Source organism: Schistocerca gregaria, chromosome X (genome assembly GCF_023897955.1).
Source record: "Schistocerca gregaria isolate iqSchGreg1 chromosome X, iqSchGreg1.2, whole genome shotgun sequence".
NCBI classification, from domain to species: Eukaryota; Metazoa; Arthropoda; class Insecta; order Orthoptera; family Acrididae; genus Schistocerca; species Schistocerca gregaria.
In genome coordinates, this window is record NC_064931.1 from 783,257,338 (window position 1) to 783,273,103 (window position 15,766).

Genomic DNA, 15,766 nt, shown 5'->3' on the forward strand with positions numbered 1-15,766 from the left:
TTAACCTGTTTACTGCCGAATCAGTCTCCCATGCGAATGCTAGTAATGATACATAAGTAGTTTCCAGAACAGGATGACATTTCCCCTTCCTGACTAGCTATTTTCTGCACCAATAAAAAGGTTGCTACACATTTTAGCTTACAGCCAAAAGGCCTTCTTATCTGTAATCCTATGAATGACAACCCTCCACCCCCCTCCCCCCCCCCCCCCCCCCCAATGAACCATGGACCTTGCTGTTGGTGGGGAGGCTTGCGTGCCTCAATGATACAGATAGCCGTACCGTAGGTGCAGCCACAACAGAGGGGTATCTGTTGAGAGGCCAAACTAATGTGTGGTTCCTGAAGAGGGGCAGCAGCCTTTTCAGTAGTTGCAGAGGCAACACTCTGGATGATTGATTGATCTGGCCTTGTAGCAATAACCAAAACAGCCTTGCTGTGCTAGTACTGCAAACGGCTGAAAGCAAGGGGAAACTACGGCCGTAATTTTTCCTGAGGGCATGCAGCTTTACTGTATGATTAAATGATGATGGCGTCCTCTTGGGTAAAATATTCCAGAGGTAAAATAGTCCCCCATTCGGATCTCCGGGCGGGGACTACCCAAGAAGGCGTTGTTATCAGGAGAAGGAAAACTGGTGTTCTACGGATCGGAGCGTGGCATGTCAGATCCCTTAATCGGGCAGGTAGGTTAGAAAATTTAAAAAGGGAAATGGATAGGTTAAAGTTAGATATAGTGGGAATTGGTGAAGTTCGGTGGCAGGAGGAACAAGACTTCTGGTCAGGTCACTACAGGGTCATAAACACACAATCAAATAGGGGTAATGCAGTAGTAGGTTTAATAATGAATAAAAAAATAGGAGTGCGGGTAACCTACTACAAACAGCATAGTGAACGCATTAATGTGGCCAAGATAGACACGAAGCCCACACCTAATACAGTAGTACAAGTTTATATGCCAACTAGCTCTGCAGATGACGAAGAAATTGATGAAATGTATGATGAGATAAAAGAAATTATACAGGCAGTGAAGGGAGACGAAAATTTAATAGTCATGGTTGACTGGAATTAAAGAGTAGGAAAAGGGAGAGAAGGAAACATAGTAGGTGAATATGCTTGGGGCTAAGAAATGAAAGAGAAAGCCGCCTGGTAGAATTTTGCGCAGAGCATAACTTAATCATAGCTAACACTTGGTTTAAGAATCATGAAAGAAGTTTGTATACATGGAAGAACCCTGGAGATACTAAAAGGTATCAGATAGATTATATAATGGTAAGACAGAGAGTTAGGAACCAGGTTTTAAATTGTAGGGCATTTCCAGGAGCAGATGTGGACTCTAGACCACAATATATTGCTTATGAACTGTAGATTAAAGCTGGAGAAACTGAAAAAAAGGTGGGAATTTAAGGAGATGGGACCTGGATAAACTGACTAAACCAGCGGTTATACAGAGTTTCAGAGAGAGCATAAAGGAACAACTGACAGGAATGGGGGAAAGAAACACAGTAGAAGAAGAATGGGTAGCTCTGAGGGATGAAGTAGTGAAGGCAGCAGAGGATCAAGTAGGTAAAAAGACGAGGGCTAGTAGAAATCCTTGGGTAACAGAAGAAATATTGGATTTAATTGATGAAAGGAGAAAATATAAAAATGCAGTAAATGAAGCAGGCAAAAAGGAATACAAACGTCTCAAAAATGAGATCGACAGGAAGTGCAAAATGGCTAAGCAGGGATGGCTAGATGGCAAATGTAAGGATGTACAGGCTTATCTCACTAGGGGTAAGATAGATACTGCCTACAGAAAAATTAAAGTGACCTTTGGAGAAAGGAGAACCACTTGCATGAATATCAAGAGCTTTGATGGAAACCCAGTTCTAAGCAAAGAAGGGAAAGCAGAAATGTGGCAGGAGTATATAGAGGGTCTGTACAAGGGTGCTGAACTTGAGGACAATATTATAGAAATGGAAGAGGATGTAGATGAAGATGAAATGGGAGATATGATATTGCGTGAAGAATCTGACAGAGCACTGAAAGACCTGAGTCGAAACAAGGCCCCCGGGGTAGACAACAATCCATTAGAACTACTGACAGCCTTGGGAGAGCCAGTCCGGACAAAACTCTACCATCTGGTGAGCAAGTTGTACGAGACAAGCGAAATACTCTCAGACTTTAAGAAGAATGTAATAATCCCAATCCCAAAGAAAGCAGGTGTTGACAGATGTGAAAATTGCCGAACTATCAGTTTAATAAGTCACAGCTGCAAAATACTAATGCAAATTCTTTACAGACGAATGGAAAAACTAGTAGAAGCTGACCTCAAGGAAGATCAGTTTGGATTCCGTAGAAATGTTAGAACACATGAGGCAATACTGCCCCTACGACTTATCTTAGAAGCTAGATTAAGGAAGGGCAAACCTACGTTTCTAGCATTTGTAGACTTAGAGAAAGCTTTTGACAATGTTGACTGGAATACTCTCTTTCAAATTCTGATGGTGGCAGGGCTAAAATACAGGGAGCGAAAGACTATTTACAATTTGTACAGAGACCTCATGGTAGTTATAAGAGTCGAGGGACACGAAAGGGAAGCAGTGGTTGGGAAGGGAGTGAGACAGGGTTGTAGCCTGTCCCCGATGTTATTCAATCTGTATATTGAGCAAGCAGTAAAGGAAACAAAAGAAAAGTTTGGAGTAGGTATTAAAATCCATGGAGAAGAAATAAAAACTTTGAGGTTTGCCGATGACATTGTAAGTCTGTCAGAGACAGCAAAGGACGTGGAAGAGCAGTTGAACGGAATGGACAGTGTCTTGAAAGGAGGATATAAGATGAACATCAACAAAAGCAAAACGAGGATAATGGAATGTAGTCGAATTAACTCTGGTGATTCTGAGGGAATTAGATTAGGAAATGAGACACTTAAAGTAGTAAAGGAGTTTTGCTATTTGGGAAGCAAAATAGCTGATGATGGCCGAAGTAGAAAGGACATAAAATGTAGACTGGCAATGGCAAGGAAAGCGTTTCTGAAGAAGAAAAAAAATTGTTAGCATTGAGTATTGATTTAAGTGTCAGGAAGTCATTTCTGGAAGTATTTGTTTGGAGTGTAGCTGTGTATGGAAGTGAAACGTAGACAATAAATAGTTTAGACAAGAAGAGAATAGAAGCTTCCGAAATATGGTGCTACAGAATAATGCTGAAGATTAAATGGGTAGATCACATAACTAATGAGGAGGTATGGAATAGAATTGGGGAGAAGAGGAGCTTGTGGCACCACTTGACTAGAAGAAGGGATCGGTTGGTAGGACATGTTCTGAGACATTGAGGGATCACCAAGTTAGTATTGGAGGGCAGCATGGAGGGTAAAAATTGTTGAGGGAGACCGGGAGATGAATACACTAAGCAGATTCAGAAGGATGTAGGCTGCAGTAGGTACTGGGAGATGAAGAAGCTTGCACAGGATAGAGTAGCATGGAGAGCTGCATCAAATCAGTCTCAGGACTGAAGACCACAACAACAACATGAATGACAATGCATAATTTTTAGGAGGCACTTCCCTATTTTGAGTGTCACGAAAATGTTAATCCTTCAGTTACAGATACAATTACGAGTGTTCTTCACTTTCACAGGCACACTAATATGATTAATTCCTGTGAAATATGGCAAGTAGTTACAGTTTCAGCTCTGGCCATTTTTGTGTTGTCAAGTGCACCCAGAAATATTAATGCAAACTGTATAAATCTAAAACAAATTGGTAAGACTTACCACAGTGATTTTGGGAAGGAGAAGACAGCTGCAGAGAAGAAATTTGCTTCTGTAGGTAGTTGGTTGATCAGCATTTTGCAACTTTCATAATTTCCAGTATTTTCATTTCAGGTCCTGCTAAAAACAAATTCAAACCAATTACACAATATGCACACACAGCAAACAAACTAATTTTGCCCAATTGTACTTGGTGATTGGCTACTAATAATAACAAAACATAGTTTACTTATTTTAAATATTAGATACAGCACAATTTCTAATGACAATGCATTACATTTTGTGATCACCATTTGCTGCTTTCATTTTATGGGTGCAAAACAAGTAACATATCATTTACTTATTGCTTTATATGTAGATGTGGCAAAATTTAATAGAAGCAATCTCTCACTCTATATGTACATGTGGCAAAATGTACTAGAATCTCTCTCTCTCTCTCTCCCCACCCCACCCCCCTGTTCTTTTAGTTCTGATGTTGGCCAGTAGAGGCCAATACCTGTTAATGTCTTATGATTGTGTCAAACAAAGCTGAAGTGTTAATTTAATCAAATGTGGCTCCCCAGTAATTAAAATGTTCAAACCTTTCCTTTACACTACACTGGGAAACCACAAACATTATTTTTATTCCTTCCTTGCTCCCTTCCTCACACACGGCAATTAGGAGAAAAAGATTCCTTGGTGTTTTCCAAAACCTATCAATCTTAATACCTGTGCAGCATGCATGAGCAACAAACTAATAAATTCAGAGCCTTCTGAGCCCAGGCATATCCTCAAATTCAGAAGCAGCTCTTCATGTGAGATATTAACTTTTATGTAAGGACTTCAGAAAGTAACACAGTCCATCCCACACTAGGACTGTTATGTAGTAAGAGTAGTGCAGTGTTGGAAGAGGGTGAAGGTTGTGGGTTTCTTGCAAAACCAGTTCTATGGCAATATGGGTAACTGGTACAAAAACACGTGCAACTGAAATGGCACGGCAACTGGAACTTACTCCAAAATTGGAGTACGCGGGACAGTACGATTCTTGTGGGCAAACTGTCCAGAAAGATTCATCTTGAAATTCTGGCAATATACACACCAAATGTAATATCACACCCAGCCACAGTTACAAGGTGTTAACAATTTGCATAAGGCTGCACAGAGGTTGTTGATGCTGATCATGAAATTCAGATCTTGCACCATGTAATCTCCCTCTTTTCGGCATGTAGAAAGAACATTTGGAGGAAAGAGATTCTCCAATGATGATTAAGTTCACTCCTCATTTCTCAATGAGCTCCAAGACCGAGGAGCGAATCTCCATCATCAAGGAATTTGAACTATTGGAAGAATGTTCTGACTGTTATTGACAGATATTTGGTGACCACACTGAAAAACAGTGTCATGCATCTTCATCACTTTGAAGTGCATTGCAGCAGTCAATAAAAGTTACTTGTCCTGTCATAAAAGTAGGTCCCCTCACAACAACTTTCACAAAAATTTCTTGAACGTCATTTTTATGTGCACTAAATACATGGGTTGGACAAAATAAAAAAGGCATCTACTAATATGCTACAAGACTACCTTTGACCCTACAGCAGCTTTAATCCTGTGGATTGATGCATATAAAGCTTGAAATGTGACCAAAGGCTGTGTGTTGAATCTATATTTGCCTTCAGTAAATTCAGTATTTCTCCATCAGTAGCTACAGACCGAATGCAAAACACTAAATAAATCCGTGATGCATGTTACTATTCACACAGGCCATTGCCCTATCCTTAGACATGCCAGGAAATTTTTTCCATTCTAAGTTGCTATACAGAGATTCATCACGAGACCTTTGGCTGCTCTATTAGCTTGCTCATTTTCTTGAATTCTCAAAAATTATGGTTAAAGCATCACAGACAACATCTGTCTGTCAAGAGAAGCGGGCTTTGTGTATGGAAAGAAGAATTTTCTTGCTGGATGCATATGTTCAATAGGCAGATAGGCATCAAGAGAATCATATCACATGGTAAAATTCTGATGCTTACACTACCTGATCACAATTACCTGGTCATCCCAATGTAATGTGGAACTGACCACTAAATGTCATGACAGGCAGACCTGCCAGTACAAAAGGAGGCAAGAAGTATTGTGTAGTCAGCAGAGAAGGGGTAACAATAGAATCAGTCAGTCAGGGGAGATAAGTGACTTTGAAAATGGACGAGTTGTTGGATGTCATCTAAGTAACAAATGCAGCCTTTTGTACTGCACACAGTAGAGGAACAGATCAGGAACAACAGTTTGCAGCAGCACAACAATGCACCCTGTCATAAAGCAGCATCTGTGTAGCAATGGTTTGTGGAGGATAGCATTCCTGAAATGTCCTCAAGTCCCACCTCAAACCCAATGGCAAACCTTTAGGATGAATTAGAATGTCGACTTCACTCCTGACACCCGTTTCAAACATCAATACCTCCTTTCGTGTCAGCTCTTGAGAAATAATGGGCTGTAATTCCTCCACAGTCATTAAAGAACCTCACTGAAAGCGTTCCAAGCCATCATAGAGGAAAATGGTGGGCACACCCCATATTAAAATGTCCACTGATGTGTGTCTGGATACTTTGGATTAGATAGCATATAAGCCGTCTCTGCCCCCATACCTTCAGGCCTGCACAGATCTTAGCATCACACAAGAAAATTCATTAGGAAGTTTCATCCATGAAAAGGTGCATACAAATACCACTTGACAGCTAACAAGAGTCTGCTACCTTGACCCATCAGCATAGAGGAATGTCTTACAATAATTATCCAGTCAAATAAGAAATCTAGATTTAAAAATGTGTTTTGGTATACAAACTTTCCAGTACTCAGTCAAATGCAAAACTTATTGGGGCTCCTTCAGTAGCTACGAAAGTGCCCAAGATGATCCCAATGCAGGTCATCCTAAAAGTGCACCCACACCAGAAATCACCAAAAAAAATGCATTATCTTGGAAGGTCAGTAAATGACAATGCACAAAATAATCAATATTATAAAGATTTCAAAAGAACATGTTGGCAACATATTGCATAGAGAATTGCACTAGTTGAGAGCCATGCCTGCTTAGAAAAAAATTCACATGATAATATTCTAATAGTGTCTGGTGTGGTTTTGTAAAACCTAAAGTGATATTCTCCATCAGCATGTGACAGCTGATGAAATATGGATTCACCACTACAAATCACAATCAAAACAATTATCTAAATTGATGAATTGAAATTATTTATATTAACAAACACTTGGCCTTAGTGCAGTACAGAAAGGGACGAAATATTCATGAATGAAAGCTAGGACCACATTAACAAATAACTGCCAGAAACAGAAGAAGCATTAAGTGACAGAAAAAAAAAATCCTATGACTATCTGCGGATCTAATACCTGAACTTAAGATTTATAGTCTGACACTTTCCTTCCAAGGAAGCCTGAATAAAAATCTGCAGACCTCCTTGTACACCACCTTGTGAAGTTGACAAAAGATGATTTTTCTCCAAGTGGTGCCAAAAACTTTTTCCATGTCAAAAAACACTCAAATAAATGACACACAGAAAAGACTTTTGTAGTTGGTTACCTTGCAATACCACCTCAGTCCCAACTTAAAGTGTGTCAGGGGTTTCTGCATTCAAGAACACATACAAAGACTGGTTGATTATCTGTTCAAGACTTTCCTATGTAGCTGGTAACAGCAAAGTTTCTGTAACTTTTAAGACTGGTAAAATCCTTTCCAAGGTTCAATAGCAGAATCATTATTGTATGCCTTCAAGTGCCAGGACATTTATTTAATAGGAAAAATAAAACAAGGAGTACATCTTCTGTACCCAAAAACCGATGACATAATTTGGTGTTGAGCTGTTTCTCAACCCACACATACAACAGATTCCAGCTTCCACATAGAAAATAAAACTGTATTTCCATTGGACATTGCTGTTTCAGAAAGGAGGATCCATTCGGGCGTGGTCATAAGAAAATAAATCACTATCAACTTTGCACTGTGCAATGTCCACAGTACTGGATGAGCAAAAGGAGATGTCAGTTGCTAATATTGACTCTGCTGTAGTGTCTTGACCCCCTTTCAACAGAAAGCTAACGTGTCTGAGGATGAGGAGGCAGGTGCCAGCAGAACACCACAATATGTTATGTGTACTGAGATATCCAAGGATGAGGAATGGACATGGAAGTTGTCTAAGGAGGTCAGTGAGGGCTTAGACTGTCAAAAGAGCCATGTTATAACATGCATTATTTTCAGAAACATATGCAATCTGCTGACAATGTCTTGAAATTTGGTGGTAAGTGGGATTGGCGAGGAGTGGTATTTGACATTCCTGTCACCATACAGCTCACAACATTTGTGCAGATGCTGATCACAGCCCCCTTAGTATGACAGTGTAGCTGTCTACAAAATGTGTTTCATGGGGACAAAAATATTAGGGTTTTACCTGTAAAAGACACTTTGATTCTGCACTGCTCTAATCGATTTTCATATTCCACCACTCCCTCAGCTCAAAATCCCCATGTTCGCCTTGTCTTTACCCAACCATTTGTGGCATAAGTCTTGGACTGTGGCCAATGTACGAATTTTCAAGAAGCCTGTGTGCTTGGCTCGAAACTGGCTGCAGCATCAGAAAATAATAGAGACTACTGAAATAATTAAATAACCAACAACATGAACAAGGATGATCACAACAAATTAGCAATTGTCTGGGTGCCATCAATCCCCATTGTAGAGAGCATGGAAGCCTCTGCTCTCAGCTTTTGTCACAGCAGTTCAGTATTTGAAAGAATGTGGCTCCTTTCTTGACCGAGCCACTTACGGAAAGTATTCAAAGAAAACTGCTACAACAACCAATAAATTTCACAAGCCTTTTAACAGAAGACTGACTTGTAAGCAGAAGCCCCCCGCCCATCAACCCAAGAAACCACAAAGTGGCATGCATTTTTGCCATACTGTGGTTCAGTAACAAAATCAGACAATCTGACAATTCATGAATCCTATGAAAGATGATGTCGGCCACAAAATACAATGTAGGTGTGGACAGTTTTACACTGGAGAGGCTGTGCACACTATTTAACAGTGCCATACAGAACATGAAACATGTTTCCCCCTATGATATGCTGAGAACTAAGTGCAAGTAAAACATGCTTTGGGAAACAGAGACGCTTTGAATCATTGAGACATCTATTACTAGACAGACATATGGTTTCTGAGAGTGAGTTATAAACGATGTGATCAAGATAAAAATTTCTGAAAGCATCCTAAGTAAATATGGCAGTCTGCAGCTGAGCATAGCCTGGGATCCAGCCACTAGAAGGTTGACACAGGCGTGTTGATCTAACAAGAACATTACTTCAAATAGTCATAGACTAGGCACTAGTGATGTCACACAGCTACTTACGACAGCAGCAGCAGCAATCATACAACAGTCACCCTTCGACACCAACTGAGGGATACTCAGCCAAAATCTTGTGGTCTTAAGCAACTGACACGGCCGGTAGATTGAGAAAATTTTATTGGAAAAGATTATGTTCACAACATTAAAATTGTCCATTACCCTCATCTTCACTTGATGGAAGTCACTGCTTTCAACCACAATTCTCTTAAAGACGTATATGTTCTGTGCTATAGATGCTAGAAAGTCAGATTTTAAAATGGAAGGTGATATGAGACTCACTTTTGAGCAAAACTATACTCTTCCTGTATGAACTGAGTTGCACCAAAATATTACTACACATGACAGAAGGAATAAAATTACGCGCAATAAATCACCTTATTTGCCTCGTGAGTGCTGACAGTGGGCAGTATTCTGATCATAATGGTAGCTACTTTCAACTGACTGGAATCCGTCACTGTCGGTGATCGATACCTGATGTCTCTCACTTCTATTATTGTTTAAAGATTCGAAGGGAGTACAATGTTACTGTAACAGAATTAAATGCATTAAGATTTACAGCAACTGGGAATCACCATATTAGCATTAAGCCATGACTGTATCAGCAAATAGAGCACCTTTACACTGAAAATATACTGACATGCAGTACTACTTAAAAAGACAGTCTTAGTATGGAACTCTGAGGAATACCTGCTTGGATGCTAACACATCTGATAGTGCAAAGTGACCTTTTACTACAGTACCTACTGCTCACTTAAGGCAGGAACCAACTGAGTCTCTTTCCCATAATTCCACAATGTTTAGCTGTTAAATAAATTAACAGTGTACACATTCTTTGAAGATTATTATTATTAAGGTGTCAACACTTCCTCCACCACAAAATTAAGCTTATAGGAAGCGAATTAAGCACCTTTTACTATCCTACTTCAAAATATGTGATGAACTTGCTCAAATCTACTGACGACACTTATTATACAGATGAACATAGTTATAAATACTGATATGTAAATTTTTTTATGACGTACCAATAATAATGAAAACATCAATAGCATTCACAAAGGAATAAAAATGACTTCCACTGTTAATGAAACATTTTTCGTCTTACAAAATGGAGTTCATTATTGAAATATCATGCATTACTTTCATACAACTACATTATACAGACATGAAATCCCTCAAGAAGCCAAAACAATGCATTCTATTTTTGTGATCCAACTGGCAAATTGCATGTCTCAATTAATTCACACCACTATGGAGAATAATGTGACAAGTTTCTAAAATTTCTGGCAACCTCTTTTATTCACCTGCATTGTTTTTCTTTCTATGCTCATCTCCCTTTAATACAGAAGTCTCATAACAGAACAATAAGTAATAGAGGAATTAATATTCTTAATGTTTATTCTAATACTACAATTAATTTTTTAGCATTTATTACCCGAATAAAAAGCTTGAACACAAACCGCATAAAAGCGGAAACAATTCATTATGTCACCTTGTCTCTACTGGTACTTCATTAAGTACATACATTAAGCAAGCTGACAACTATGCCACCCCCCTCCAAATAATGTGACATGACTTATGTGAGAAGGCATTAAAGTTTAATTAGTCTTAATTAGTCAACTATGTTATTTTAAAGCAGATTACTTTCTTCTCACAAAGTAAGATTTCAGCAACAGGGCTAGAGCAGTGAACGTTTTGCACTCTTCCTGTGTAGATTTCTTACTGTGGTAATGAAAATACAATAGGAATGAACAGGCAAGACATCAGTGAGTCTATTCATTCCTAGCAAACGAGAAACAACTTATGTTCTAGAAAGTCTCAAAATAAACAATTAACCTTTAAGATTGCATACATTAACATTTGTTTGCAGTTTGTTCATTAATGGCATGGGCACTCAAAATTACACATAACAAAATCAAATTCATTTACAAGTACACTACTGCGAACATAAAATTTTATTCTGAGGCATGAAGACCTTCCTCGAGGACTAAATAGCAGCATATGCTGTACTTTTGTCTCACAGACTCAAAGTTATCATCACAATTTCTGTGTGGAAAGAACACGTTTGTCTTCAACTTAATCAAAAATTAATAATTTTGCCAAAAGAAATGTTACACCAAAGCAAACATGAGAGTTAGAAATTGACATGCCAGGTTTCTTTCTTTTTCTTCATATAACAATCAGTATTTGCGATCTGGTACAAACCTTCTCATGTCATAGTATAACAGCTACCCTTTTAAAAAATATGTTTCTATCTAAAACAAAAAAGTGCAAGACTGAAAATAATAATAATAATAATAATAATAACAAAATTGGAAAGCAGCTTTTAGACTGAAAATGTATGTCATTTTCATGCAGTAAATAGCGACAATTATACTAACTTTTACAGTTCTTCATTATTTTACGCCGCCAAATATTGGGGAGAAAAATATTTAAGGCACAGGTTTACTAAAAGAATGGACTGGTTGATAGGGCAAATTCTGAGACATCATGAGTTCACTAATTTAGTACTGGAGGGAAACATGAGGCAGGGATTCACAAGGCCATACTTTGCACTACTTATTCGGAGATGAAAAGGTTTGCACAGGATAGAGAACCATGGTATGGCTAGCAGCCTCAAACCAACCTTCATACTGAAGACCACAACAACAACAACTTTACCATAATCCAGAATAACTGATCAAAAACACACACACACACACACACACGAGGGAGGGAGGGAGAGGGAGAGGGAGAGGGAGAGGGAGAGGGAGAGGGAGAGGGAGAGAGAGATATCAAGGATAGCAGTAAAGAAGAATTCATAAACTCCTGAAACAACTTAGTTCAGCCATATTTGCACACAGAATCACTGCAAATCTTGAGGAGAGACAAATCAGTAAGATGACATGTTCTGCATATTTTCATTCAATAATGACATATGTATTAATGTGGCGTATCTAATGTTTTTTAAGAGTCTCCATTGCTAAAAAATGTACTGCAAAAGTAATATGTGGTGCTCACCCACAATCATCTTTTATATATCTGTTTAAGGTGTTCGCCATTCTGACTACTGTTTCACTGCAGGCTATATGTATTATCTCATTAAGTTTGTTATAAATAATCCACTACAGTTCAAAAGGAACAATGTTGTATGTAAGTACAATACCAGAAAGAAAAACTACATTCATTACTCCATGTTACGGTTGTCATTGGCACACAAAGAAGTGCACATTGCTTCAACTAAAATTTTTGATAACTTACCCAGTGATATATAAAATGTCTGACAGACGGCACAGTAACATTTGAAACTGAATTGATAAAGTTTCTCTTTGACAACTCCTCCTATTATTGTAATGTGTACAAGGCGACTGGTAGGAATCACCAACTCACATCTGTATACTTTTTCTTAAAAGCCTTATAGGCCCCTAAATGTTCAACATGTAGCCATATTTACAAACTATTTTGTAAAGGGAATGTAAAATGACTTGTCCTAAATCATTACAATTTATGTAGGAAAATGATCCTTGGGACATGAAACTGATTAACCAAATAGCTTTATCAGTGGTGGAATGAAGAAGTTTATGTCACATATTTAGAATGAAGACTATAATGATACCCTCAGGTCGAAGTTAGACTGGAATGTGATATGAGTTAGCAAAGCCAGTGGATATGATATTAGAGGAAACTTGGCTACTGTCACTAAACAGCAGTATTAGTGGTTCAGGAAATAGTCAGCATTTAGAGGTTATTTCATCTTGCAGACAGTCATTAAGTTGATGACATCACTACTAGAAGCACATACCTCATTTGAAGCAAAGATGTAAGGGAGCTTGAATGGAGATGGTTGGAAAAGTTTTTCTGTAATTTATAAGTTTCTGAGCTCACCATTTGGTAATACAGATGCAAATTTAAGAAATTTATACCACTTGCTGTCTCACACCAACAAATTTTGCTGTTTTACAATCCTTATGCACTCTGTTTTTCCTTAATATATTTTAATTTCACTATCACAGATTTAAGCTGCACTTGCATACACTTACCACAGATATGCAAGAGGCATAGTTGCAATATATACTTCAAGTGATTAAAAAAAATTTTTTAGTATCCCACTGCCCATCTCCTTGGAGCTGCGTGGTCAAGTGCGGCTAACTTCCACATGGAGGACTTAGATTCAACTCCTGGTAGTCAGGTATTTTCCTTGGTGGAAGGACAGGTACAGGGTGTATTGAGCCTTGCGCAGCCAACCGAGAAGTTACTCTATTTCTTGACAGCATTTCAAATGTCAAGAAACCTGACAATGACTGGTAGAGCAGAGTGCTGTCCATATACTCCTCCATGCCATTTTCATTGCCACAATGGACAGAGGATGACACAGCAGGCAGTCACGTCTGCCAGAATGTGGAACTTTAACTTTCAACTTAATTCCCTATCTCTTCTTTCGCTATTCTGTCCACATATTCGAGTTGTGACTAGTACTCTATATTTGAGAAACTGACCGACAGGTACAAAAATTATAGCAATGAAGCGTAGTTATTGGCATTTATAAATGTACTAAGTGCACTTACTCTTTGTCAATATACATTTTTCAATGTATAAAAACAATGTTGAACTTCAATTTAATAACACTACAGCATTTTCAGAGTTAGCATGTGATAACTCTACATGACACTAAGGAAATTAACATTTGTCATCTGCTATATAACTTAAATGCTCTCATGAAATTTCATGCCATTAATGTGTGCAAGCGAAAGAGGTAGTTTCCAATAGCACTTAACATATGTGTGCTGTTTGCTACTGCTTGGTGTAGTAACTTCCTGCATTGCATCATATGCAACAAAATGTATAGAAACAGACCTACCCTTTTTTTTTTAACAGTTATATCACAACTTAACCTGTTGCATTCAATATATGATGTTGGGCTAGGAGAATTAAATGCCCCACATAACTGAAAGCCAGATAGTGTCACATACAGCCCAGACATTTCACATTATACAGTATCTGAGCCACACCTAGACTGAACTGCATGCCTGAAACCTAATTTAGTTACACAATTTTCTTACAAAATATTTGTGTACACCAACTAATTCCATGACCACGATTACAATGACTGTGGGTGCCATCCAATTGTAACTCTGAGGTTACATTACCTTTATTCAATGAATATAGTGTGAGTATGAGTAGATTAAGGCACTCAAGGAGCAACATTACCACGATTACAAGACAGCAGCATTATATACACCCATAACCTTGAGGTATCATCCAAGTGGAAGAACATGCCATAAAGTATTCAATAACAGACAATTTGTGTGCTGCACAGAAACAAAGTTCATTTACAAAACAATTGCATGGACAGTTCACACTGCTGTTTCAATTTAATAATGAGGTAGAGTCGATCACAATGAAATGTCCTGCTGCAATGGGAAACAGAGTTATTTAAACGACGCTATTTTGGTGAAATCACACGGCAGCAACAAAAGTGTACACCACATTCTCTTCTTCTGTTACTAACTGAAGTAGATATGTGTGATTTGTCTTGAATGTAAACAGAAAGATAAACAATCCAACAATAAGAACAATCCTCGCATTGGCGATGCAAAGTGATTACAATTACAAAAGATCAACTTCCTACTGGTTAATAACACTTTACAAGCCACTGATTAGACGCAAAATGACAATTTACATCTTAATATAACATTGTTCAACAACGAAAAATGTACTTCTCTACCTCGTAAACATATTTCATTACCGCCACTATAGCTAGAATGTTAGCTGTTCTTCCTAGCAATACAGTTCATACACCGTGGAGCTAAGTACTGTTTCCGGTTGGCCGTGTACGATTTTTCAGTGCAGCAGTTTAATATACGTTCAGTACTAATACGAGTTTAAGCAATCATCACGTCTGTCATCTTACACTAAGAAGTGAAATAAAGTTATCTATATACTTCCAATTTAAAACAGGAAATATCTTAATTATACCACACGACACTGAACTATTATCTATGAAAGTGTTTAACAGAGCAGTACGGTCGCATGTTTCCAAACAACCCGTAAACGAAACATAATATCATATTCGTGAAAATATTACAAAGCACTTACCGGCCCATGCTATTCTCAAAATTTACCCCCGTTTACTGTCCATCGTACTTTTTCCAAAACAATGCCGTTTAACTCTTATGTTAGTGCCTGTCCTTGACTACCAACAATTTACATTAATGTAACATAAACAACAGTGTGCACACGCACTGCATATTGTCACAGACCGGATAAACACGTCAGCACCATTTGTTTCCCATTTTGTAAACAACATCTACACCGTTCCTATATGGAGCAAAAACTTACTGATATTTTAGCTACTGTAAGGTGAAAGTTCACGACCTTCGCCGCAACATCACAGAAAGTAATTATTCAATATGTATTTGCCAATATACGCTGCTATCGATTTATCGAATGTTTCGTATATATTGAACAGCTGTTGCTTTCGACTTTGCAGAGAATCATAACGACACAGAAAAAGGATTAAGCAAAATGTACTGACGGAATCACTAAATTTACCTTGAATTTTTCCTCGTAAGTACAAACTGTGCAGGAAACAACAGAAAATAATAATACTATTTGTACTCAGGGCCACTGAAAAAATATATTTTGAATTTATTTTTTTGC

At 38.2% G+C, this 15,766-nt stretch overlaps 1 protein-coding gene across 11 annotated transcripts in view; it reads right to left on the minus strand.

Moving 5' to 3' along the window:
• The window catches only part of LOC126297862 (orphan steroid hormone receptor 2-like), a 115,713-nt gene extending 100,154 nt beyond the window's left edge, over positions 1–15,559 (minus strand). For 2 of the 11 annotated variants that reach the window (XM_049989150.1, XM_049989146.1), the window contains exons 1-2: positions 15,203–15,513; positions 3,747–3,863 (exon numbers count right to left, since the gene is read on the minus strand). The gene's annotated coding sequence lies outside the window, so the exon portion shown is untranslated. Of the gene's footprint in view, positions 1–3,746; positions 3,864–9,504; positions 9,656–15,202 lie in introns of all 11 variants that reach the window. The other 9 variants (XM_049989153.1, XM_049989145.1, XM_049989147.1 and 6 more) reach the window with 9 other exon arrangements.
• Between the last annotated feature and the right edge of the window lie 207 nt (positions 15,560–15,766).